We start from the raw sequence: 9,698 nt of genomic DNA on the forward strand, positions 1-9,698 counted from the left end.
GCCCTGCCCACACACACACTGGGTCCCCTGACGCCAGGCTGGGGCTGGGCTGGATGGCCCCGCTCAGGGACACGGTGCCCGCAGGGGGCCTGGATTGTGCTGCCACAAGCACCAGCCCCGGCCTGCCCTGTGATTGCCTGGGGCCACGCCAGCCCTGCCAGCCCCAGCCCAGCCCCTGGGGCCCAGTTGCCAGCCCTGCTGGGCGCAGTGCTGCCAGCTGAGCCCAGCTCTGCTGCTTCCTTTTTTCCAGGACTGATACTCATGATGGCACAGATGCCACGCCTTTGTAAATACATTTGAAACTTTTGAAGAATTCTGTAAATACGTTTGAAAGTTTAGAAGATTTCTGCAAATACGTTCCTTCCATTTGAAGTTCTCTGTAAATACGTTTTGAAGATTGTTAGCCCATCGGATCCCGTGTAAATATGTTCTGTACATTGTTGGTGTTGTTGTTGTTATAACAATTGTTATAATGACACATGTTGTGTAAATCCAAGATTTGCCGATCTTTGGCAAATAAATACTGTTTCTTTTTAAAACCTGACTTCTCTTGGCCATTCCTTTGGGCACAGGCAGCCTTTGCACACTTGTGGGTTCCACTTGTTCCGCGTTCCCGGGGCTGGAGGTCCCTGGGGGTGTTGGCACGGCCACACCGGGGCTGGGGGTCCCTGTGCACAGGGGCTCCCACTGACACCACTCCTGGCACTGGGCACTGCTGCTCTTCCTGGCCTGGGGCACAGCGCTGTCCCCAAGAGCTCAGCTCTCACCAGCTCTCACACAGGGAGCTCTCACAGCACTGGCCCCTGCAGCCATGCCACCAAAGCTGGCAGCAAACCTTCAGCCACCCTTCCTGCTGCAGACACAGGCACTCCTGGGCCCAGAGCCGCCGTCAGGCCACAGCCATGCAAAATCCACCTGCACGCTCTCAAGCCCTTGGCAACTGGGCCACCTGCACCTGGGCTGCTGCAGGGGCTGATCTTTAAGCCTTGCAGCCTCCAAAGGCCCTGGGCTCTGCTTCCCAGCCTGCTCTGCACTGCCCTGAGCCCGCATTGTTCCAGAGACAAAAGCCAAGCCAGGGCATCCTCACCCTGCTCGCATTCCTGCTGCTGCCAGCGGCCACTGGCCCCTGGGCCCCACTCGGGTGACAGCTGCAGGGACAGGGCAGCCTGTGCTGGCCAGGGGGCACGGGGCTTTGGGCCCTGCGCCTGCTGCTGCTGCTGCTGCTGCTGCTGCTGCTGCTGCTGCTGCTGCTGGGGGCCATGGGCCCAACAGGTCCCCAAGCTCAGCCCCTGCCCGGGCAGCTCCTCACAAAGCCCCACACTCCCCGAGCATCCCCAGCACAGCTGCCAGCGGGAAACCCCACGGGCTTCAGGAAAGAAATTCCCCATAGTGACTAAACCAAGGGGTCCAAGGGGAAAGTCAGCACAAGCTGATGTTTACAGCACCTTGACAATGCTGGCTGCAGAGCAGGTGAGATCTCCAGGGCCTCTGGCAGTGCCTGCTCTGCACGTGAGCCTGTGCGGCTGCTCCCAGTGGGACACAGCACCGGGCTCAGGCCAGCCCTCAGCCCCTCACAGATGATACCAAGGAGCAGGCTCAGAAAGCAGTTTCAGACCACTGCCTGCAGATATTTCAAAGGACTACATGTCATTCAAGGAAGCCACCTTGCACATTTAGTATTGGTGTTGTGGCATGACAAGCCATGAAGGTGCCTCTCAATCTGCACTCAGGGCACTTCCACTGCCATCTCAAAGGGAACACAAAGGACAGGCCTCAGCTTTCAGCACTGCTGAGCTCCTCTCCCAGCAATAAAGCCTCAGGACAGGCAGGAACTGAGTGCACCAGGGAACCTGGCCTCTAATAAAAGGCATGAATCCCGGTGCCCACCCAAGCCAATACTTTGCATTTTTCTACATTTCCCGTCTTCTCTCATCTCTCATGTCACTTTCCCAATTCTCTCTTACTGGGAACTTGGCTTCTCTCTCTCCTGTCTGCAGATTAGGCCAAACGTGTGACCCTGCAGGAACAGCCTGACCCACAGGGAAGTGGGAGAGGACTCTTGGTCAAGAACTGTAGTGACAGGACAAGGGAGAATGGGATAAAACTGCAAGAGTTGGAAGAGGTTTGATGATGGGAAGAAGTTCTTTACTCTCAGCGTGCTTGTCCCTGACACAGGGACCAGTGCAGAGAGGCTGTGGAGAGGCCCCATCCCCAGCAATATCCAAGGCCAGGTGGGACAGGGGCCGCAGCAACCTGCTCTGCTGGGAGCTTGCTCAGCTTGGAACCACATCATCTTAAGGGTCCCTTCCAAGCCAAACCATTCAAGGATTTGATCATTCTGCAGTCCCCATCTCCCTCTGCACAGCACCCCTGAAACTTCAGTGACATCACAGCTCCCAGAGGGTTCCAGGTGGAACGTCCAGGACCTGGAAACGAGCACAGCCGACACTTCACCGGCTGCCAAGGGTCAGTTGCTGCTCACCCTGCACTCTGACCCTCAGCGCTGAGCTGCTGCTGCTGCCTGGGCTTTCCCTGCCGCCGGCTCTGGAGCGCCAATCCCAGCACAATGTGCTCTTCTGTGCCAATGGAGGTACAGTGCCATGCCAGGCAGGGGGCACCCAGCTTGGGCAGGCTGCAGCCATGTGGCAATGGATGGTGTGGGACAGGAAGCCCACTGGGAGATTGTGCTGCCCCTTGCAGACTGACAGAGACACTGTGGAGGACATGGAAGTGGACCTGGGCCTGGATGAGGAAGAGATGATGGAGGTGGACTCCTCCTCTACTTCCATGTCCTCCCCTGTTGAGGACATGGAAGTAGACGAGGAGGACAACATCGAAGAGATGGAGGTGGATGAGGAGGATAACACAGAGGAGATGGAAGTTGACATAAAGGATGAGGAGGAGCCCATGGTCCTTGGATAAAGATGCAGCCCCACAGGTAAGACAGGCAGACGCTTCCCACGCCCTGCCCACACACACACTGGGTCCCCTGATGCCAGGCTGGGGCTGGGCTGGATGGCCCCGCTCAGGGACACGGTGCCCGCAGGGGGCCTGGATTGTGCTGCCACAAGCACCAGCCCCGGCCTGCCCTGTGCTTGCCTGGGGCCACGCCAGCCCTGCCAGCCCCGGCCCAGCCCCTGGGGCCCAGCTGCCAGCCCTGCTGGGCCCAGTGCTGCCAGCTGAGCCCAGCTCTGCTGCTTCCTTTTTTCCAGGACTGATACACATGATGGCACAGATGCCACACCTTTGTAAATACGTTTGAAACTTTTGAAGATTTCTGTAAATACGTTTGAAAGTTTAGAAGATTTCTGCAAATACGTTCCTTCCATTTGAAGTTCTCTGTAAATACGTTGTGAAGATTGTTAGCCCATCGGATCCCATGTAAATATGTTCTGTACATTGTTGGTGTTGTTGTTGTTATAACAATTGTTATAATGACACATGTTGTGTAAATCCAAGATTTGCCGATCTTTGGCAAATAAATACTGTTTCTTTTTAAAACCTGACTTCTCTTGGCCATTCCTTTGGGCACAGGCAGCCTTTGCACACTTGTGGGTTCCACTTGTTCCGCGTTCCCGGGGCTGGAGGTCCCTGGGGGTGTTGGCACGGCCACACCGGGGCTGGGGGTCCCTGTGCACAGGGGCTCCCACTGACACCACTCCTGGCACTGGGCACTGCTGCTCTTCCTGGCCTGGGGCACAGCGCTGTCCCCAAGAGCTCAGCTCTCACCAACTCTCACACAGGGAGCTCTCACAGCACTGGCCCCTGCAGCCATGCCACCAAAGCAGGCAGCAAACCTTCAGCCACCCTTCCTGCTGCAGACACAGGCACTCCTGGGCCCAGAGCCGCCGTCAGGCCACAGCCATGCAAAATCCACCTGCACGCTCTCAAGCCCTTGGCAACTGGGCCACCTGCACCTGGGCTGCTGCAGGGGCTGATCTTTAAGCCTTGCAGCCTCCAAAGGCCCTGGGCTCTGCTTCCCAGCCTGCTCTGCACTGCCCTGAGCCCGCATTGTTCCAGAGACAAAAGCCAGGCCAGGGCATCCTCACCCTGCCCGCATTCCGGCTGCTGCCAGCGGCCACTGGCCCCTGGGCCCCACTCGGGTGACAGCTGCAGGGACAGGGCAGCCTGTGCTGGCCAGGGAGCACGGGGCTTTGGGCCCTGCGCCTGCTGCTGCTGCTGCTGCTGCTGCTGCTGCTGGGGGCCATGGGCCCAACAGGGCCCCCAGCTCAGCCCCTGCCCGGGCAGCTGCCCCCAAAGCCCCACACTCCCCGAGCATCCCCAGCACAGCTGCCAGCAGGAAACCCCACGGGCTTCAGGAAAGAAATTCCCCATAGTGACTAAACCAAGGGGTCCAAGGGGAACGTCAGCACCAGCTGAGGTTTACAGCACCTTGACAATGCTGGCTGCAGGGCAGGTGAGATCTCCAGGGCCTCTGGCAGTGCCTGCTCTGCACGTGAGCCTGTGCAGCTGCTCCCAGTGGGACACAGCACCGGGCTCAGGCCAGCCCTCAGCCCCTCACAGATGATACCAAGGAGCAGGCTCAGAAAGCAGTTTCAGACCACTGCCTGCAGATATTTCAAAGGACTACATGTCATTCAAGGAAGCCACCTTGCACATTTAGTATTGGTGTCGTTTCATGAGAAGTCATGAAGGTGCCTCTGATTGTGCACTCAGAGCACTTCCACTGCCATCCCAAAGGGATCACAAAAGACAGGCCTCAGCTTTCAGCACTGCTGGGCTCCTCACTCAGCAATGAAATCTCAGGAAGAGGAGGAATTATGTGCTCCAGAGATTCTGGACTGCAATAAACGGCATAAATTTCACAGGCTATCTAACCCAATGACTTGCATGTCTCTTTTTCCTCTTTCTCTCATCCCTCATGTCACTTTCCCCAAACCGTACCATTGCACATATGGCCGAGGCATCAACCATTAGGATATTCTTACACCTTTATGCCAGCCTAGCTAAGGCAACATTAGTTTGAGCAGAAGCTCAAATCATTTTGCATGTTGCAGTACAAGATGTCATCACCGCAGTACGGGAGAAAGGTTTTTAGATTGCAGCAGATAAATTCCAAAAGACAGTGTCCTGGAAGTAGCCTGGCCTAAAAAGCGCAAAGAGAACCATCACACTCCAAACACAGCCAATCAAGGACAACCCAAAGACTTTGCCAGAACTCCACAGGCTGTGTGGAAGCTGTTTTGATGTTGTGGCATGAGAAGCCATGAAGTGCTCTGAAAGTGCACTCAGGGTGCTTCCACTGCCATCCCAAATGGAACACAAAGGACAGCCCTCTGCTTTCAGCACTGCTGAGCTCCTCATCCAGCAATGAAGTCTCTGGAAGATGCAGGAATTGAGTGTACCAGGGAACCTGGCCTCTAATAAAAGGCATGAATACCACAGCCCACCCAACCCAAAGCCTTGTATAACTGTACCTTTTTCTTCTTCTCTCTTCTCTCGTGTCACCTTCCCCATATTCTCTGTCCGGGAGTTTGGCTTCTCTCTCTCCTGTCTGCAGGTTCAGCTGCACATGTGACCCTGCAGGAACAGCCTGACCTGCAAGCAAAGGTCACGTTATTTCAGAGCACTTCACTGCTCCAGCTTGGGGAGGAACTGGGAACTGAAGACATGTGCTCCTCCTTGGGAGCAGCTCCTCCCCATCCTGCACAGTGAGGAGTGGGATATCTACCACTGACCTCCTCCCATGCAGCAGCAGCCCTGAAGTGCTGCTTTTCCCTCCCAGAATTGCCACCCTGAGCCACCCAAGGTGTCCCTCCGCTGCCAGGCTGGCTCTGATCCACAGTGGAGGTGGAACCCTGAGCCCAGCAGACACTGATTCCCTCCCTTCTAGCCCAGGTCCTAGCAGAGCACTAAAACTCCACACTAGGAGTGGATTTGGAGGCTACATGGAGAAAGGGGAATTATGTCTGATTAGGGCAGACAGAATAAAATGCAGCTGCCAAAGGGATATCAAAGCATCCCGCAGAGTACAGCCAGGTATGCTGCACATCAAGGCTGTGCTGGTGTAGAAATACTGTATTAAAAGGAATTTATGATCACTACTATCTGCCAACAAAAATACACAGAATACATTAACCTTCAGTTTTAAATGCAGAAAAGTTAGGAAATTCAGAGTGGTTTTCACCAAACACATCTCAATGGCCAGCCCAGCACTGGGATCAAAGGGAGGCAATATTTTGTTGCTACCTCTTGATGGCATTTCTTCTTCTCCTAATGCAGGAATTCTGCCTGCCCAGGACAGCAAGGATGCAGGTGAACAGCCACAGAGCTGCTCACAGATGGACAGACAGACCAAAGCTGCTCATCTTCCCCCTTCTGAGGAGGATTTCTTATTCAACCTTTACTTTCTCTCTTCCTTTTACCTAAAAAGATACTTGGGATAGAGTAACAGCTTGCAGGAGACAGGGAGCATCTCCTACCAAAGGGAAGTGAAGGCAAGGGTAATTATTTTGTAGAATAAGTACATGTACTCACAGATAAAATCTCTGATCTTGGGAACAAATGGATCGATCCCTCGCTGTTCAAGACCAAAGAGACATTTCCCTGATCAAAGGATCTGGTCCCTCCTGTGTAAGACTGGGATGTTTGTCACAATTCACACACAAACATTTCAAAGCCTGTAGTCATCCAATAGGTATAAATGCTTTTAGAAAATGCAGGAAAATCCATCTTGGAGGATTTCCTATTAAAACAAGGTTTGTATTTCTGGTAGACTCTCTTTCTCTCCATCAGTCCTGTCCACTGGAAGCTGCATTGGTTGCATATGTGAGAGGACAGGTGTGATTATCTCCCCATTTTAGGGGAGGATAGGCTACATGTTCCTCCTCCACACTTGGAATGCTTTCCATGGACAGATCCCAACCTTCTCCTGCTCCTTAAATTTGTGATACACAGGACCTTTAATCTCTGTCTATCTATGGGAGCATCCTCCCACGCTGAGAGATCGGGCTCTGCAGGAATTTGGTGCCCTCACCAATGTGTGCCCCTTGCTGGCGGTGGAGTGCTGGTCAGAAAGGAGTTTGTAGGATCTCCATGAAAAGGCCAACATCACATCTCCCGTCCCTGGCTCTGGCAACACCAGGACAGGGCTCTGCCAGCAAGGAAAACACAGCCAATGCTGACCTGCTCTAGTGGGAGACGTCCCTGCCCACAGCAGGGAGGTGGAACAAGGTGAGCTGTGAGGTCCCTTCCAGGCCAGGCTCTGAAGGATGAAATGCCATCGCGGGCTGAACGGGAGGCGGGAGGACGATCCCCTCCTCCGCAGACACAGCCAGGGCCCGGCTGGCTGCCTCCCCCCAAAGCCCAGAGCGTTCCTGACCGTGCCACCAGCGCTGGGCAGGCCAGGTCACAGCCCCAGCAGTGGCTGTGGCAGCTCTGGGCTGTCACACAGCCGGGAATGGCCCCTGACAGGGAGCACAGCACAGCTCCAGCTGCATCCAGCCACAGCAGCCTGCCAGGGAGGGGAAGGAGGTGGATGGAATCCCATCGAGGGAATCACCCAAAGGGAAAGCACAGGAGCAGGCTCCAGAAGGGTGGGGGACTGGGGGGCCCAGCCCTCCTGTTTCTGTTCTCAGTGTGAGAAATGCTACTCACTTCCAAAAAATTTAAAAGGTTTATTAAAACCTTATCAGAAATACAACAGCAGTTGGAATAGAGAAAAGATTACAGCGCTGGGAGCAGAGGATTTTCCCACCATGTGCTCACCCACACCAGGGAGGTTTCACCTTTTAACCCTTTAGTCCCCCCAAAGTTCTGTCCATCGACTCCTCCTTCCCTGCCCAGGGGTGGAAATCCCTTCCTGACACCGTGAGTGGGGCTCAGGTGCTGCCACAGGAACGAGTGACCCTCCCAAATGTCCGAAACCCAGGGCATCCCTGATAACAACACAAGGGGGTAAAACACAACTATTAAACTTCTGTTAACATTTCCCTTTTAAATGTGAGAGTCAACCATGGCATTGCTCATCTGTCTAATCAGCAAGCAGAAAACAAAACCAAACCCAGGCCTGGTGCTCATGAGCTGCACCCCCAGCACAGTCAAATCCCCGAGGCTGCATCAGCCCAGGCACAAACCCTTCCTGCTCCTCCTTTGCACACTAAATGGGATTTAACCAGGAGCATCCGAACCCCAGAGCAAAACTCACTGCCCTGATGTGTTTAAGCAGCTCTTGGTGCTCCAGAGATTTCCCCTCCCCACCCAGCACAGCAGCCCAGGTTCATGGCACAGCAGGACAAATGCGCTGCTTTAATAAATAAACCATGAAAAACATCTCTGTTTTCAACAAAAAGATTGACACTGACACATAAAAATGTTACAGCTGCTCAAGGAAGGTCTTCTGTCTTATTTAGTTTGGGGTATTTTGAAGTCAAAAGTGTGTTTGAGGGTGGGTTGGCTTGAATAATGTGATTAAAATTGCTGATTTAGACAAGTAAGCTGGAAATACTGAATTTTAATCATGTTTCAGTATGTAGCTTCTAGACATTTCCCTTAAAAATAGTTGATTCTCTTTGATTCCTATAATTTGATACTATTCAACAACTGGGAGCACACACTGGAGCAATACATGTGTAAGCAATTACACAGCTTCACATGCTGCTAAAACAGAACCATTCTGTTAATACCTTTTTCCCGAGAGAAATTAATTTTTTACTTATTGTTTGCATTAAGTTGCATTTGAGAAATGAAACTCAATTGAAAAAATACAAAACCACGCTTTCATTTAAGCCATTTCGTAACATTTTTTCTCCTTGACACCTCAGACAAATAAAATATGTGTATCCACAGGTAGGCACTTCATAGATGTGTTACTGAATAGTCCCTCTTCCCTGAGAGCTGCAAATCCTACAGCTGCCAGACCTCATCCCTTGCTCCTCATAAAGGGAAAGAAGAGTTTCCATTCAAGTGATTTTCAGCTCTAAATCAACTACCGAGTGAGTAGAAATAGCTGTGAAATCCCCTCCACAAACCTGCCAGAAGGGTTCCAGCTGTGGAGAGGGAAGCAGCAAATTCCTGCTCCCACAATTGGTTTGGAACCCTTACCAATTAAAAAATATCCCACTCTTGGGATTTTTTTAACCACAACTAAAATAAATTAAAATCAATTAAAAATAAGATCACAGACTCACAGAATGGCTTGGGTGGAAAGGAACCTTAAAGCTCATCCAGGGCCACCCCCTGCCATGGCAGGGACACCTCCCACTGTCCCAATGTCCAGCCTGGCCTTGGGCACTGCCAGGGATCCAGGGGCAGCCACAGCTGCTCTGGGCACCCTGTGCCAGGGCCTGCCCACCCTCACAGGGAACAATTCCTCCCCAGTATCCAATCTGAACCTGCTCTCAGTTGGAATAGGTGTTATTGCATTGCCTTGGGATGATGGATCAGGAGAAAGCCCCAGGGTGTGAGCAGAGCTCCCAATGCCGCTGTTGGGGACGTGCCTCCCACCTGCTCCTCAGGCACTCAGCTGCCTCACAGCCAAAAAGACAGTGTCCAACAGGAAAAGTACTCCCAAATGATAAAATCCTTGTCACTGCACAAATGACAAGGTCTTTATTGGGAATAAATGTCAAAGCAGAGCAACAGCGTTTACTTTCCAAACAGGAGACACTGATCCTTTGGCGACGCTGCAGGGATGGTGTTATTCCTGCTCCTGATTTAATCCCTTTATCAGCTGCAGA

General features: G+C 52.9%; 1 protein-coding gene across 1 annotated transcript in view; it reads right to left on the minus strand.

The window, feature by feature from the left end:
- LOC134413658 (nucleotide exchange factor SIL1-like) overlaps positions 1 to 5,548 on the minus strand; it is a 30,302-nt gene extending 24,754 nt beyond the window's left edge. Inside the window, exon 1 of the mRNA XM_063147718.1 lies at positions 5,439 to 5,548. The gene's annotated coding sequence lies outside the window, so the exon portion shown is untranslated. The remainder of the gene's footprint in view (positions 1 to 5,438) is intronic.
- Positions 5,549 to 9,698: the final 4,150 nt, after the last annotated feature.

Source organism: Melospiza melodia, unplaced genomic scaffold, assembly GCF_035770615.1.
Source record: "Melospiza melodia melodia isolate bMelMel2 unplaced genomic scaffold, bMelMel2.pri scaffold_47, whole genome shotgun sequence".
NCBI classification, from domain to species: Eukaryota; Metazoa; Chordata; class Aves; order Passeriformes; family Passerellidae; genus Melospiza; species Melospiza melodia.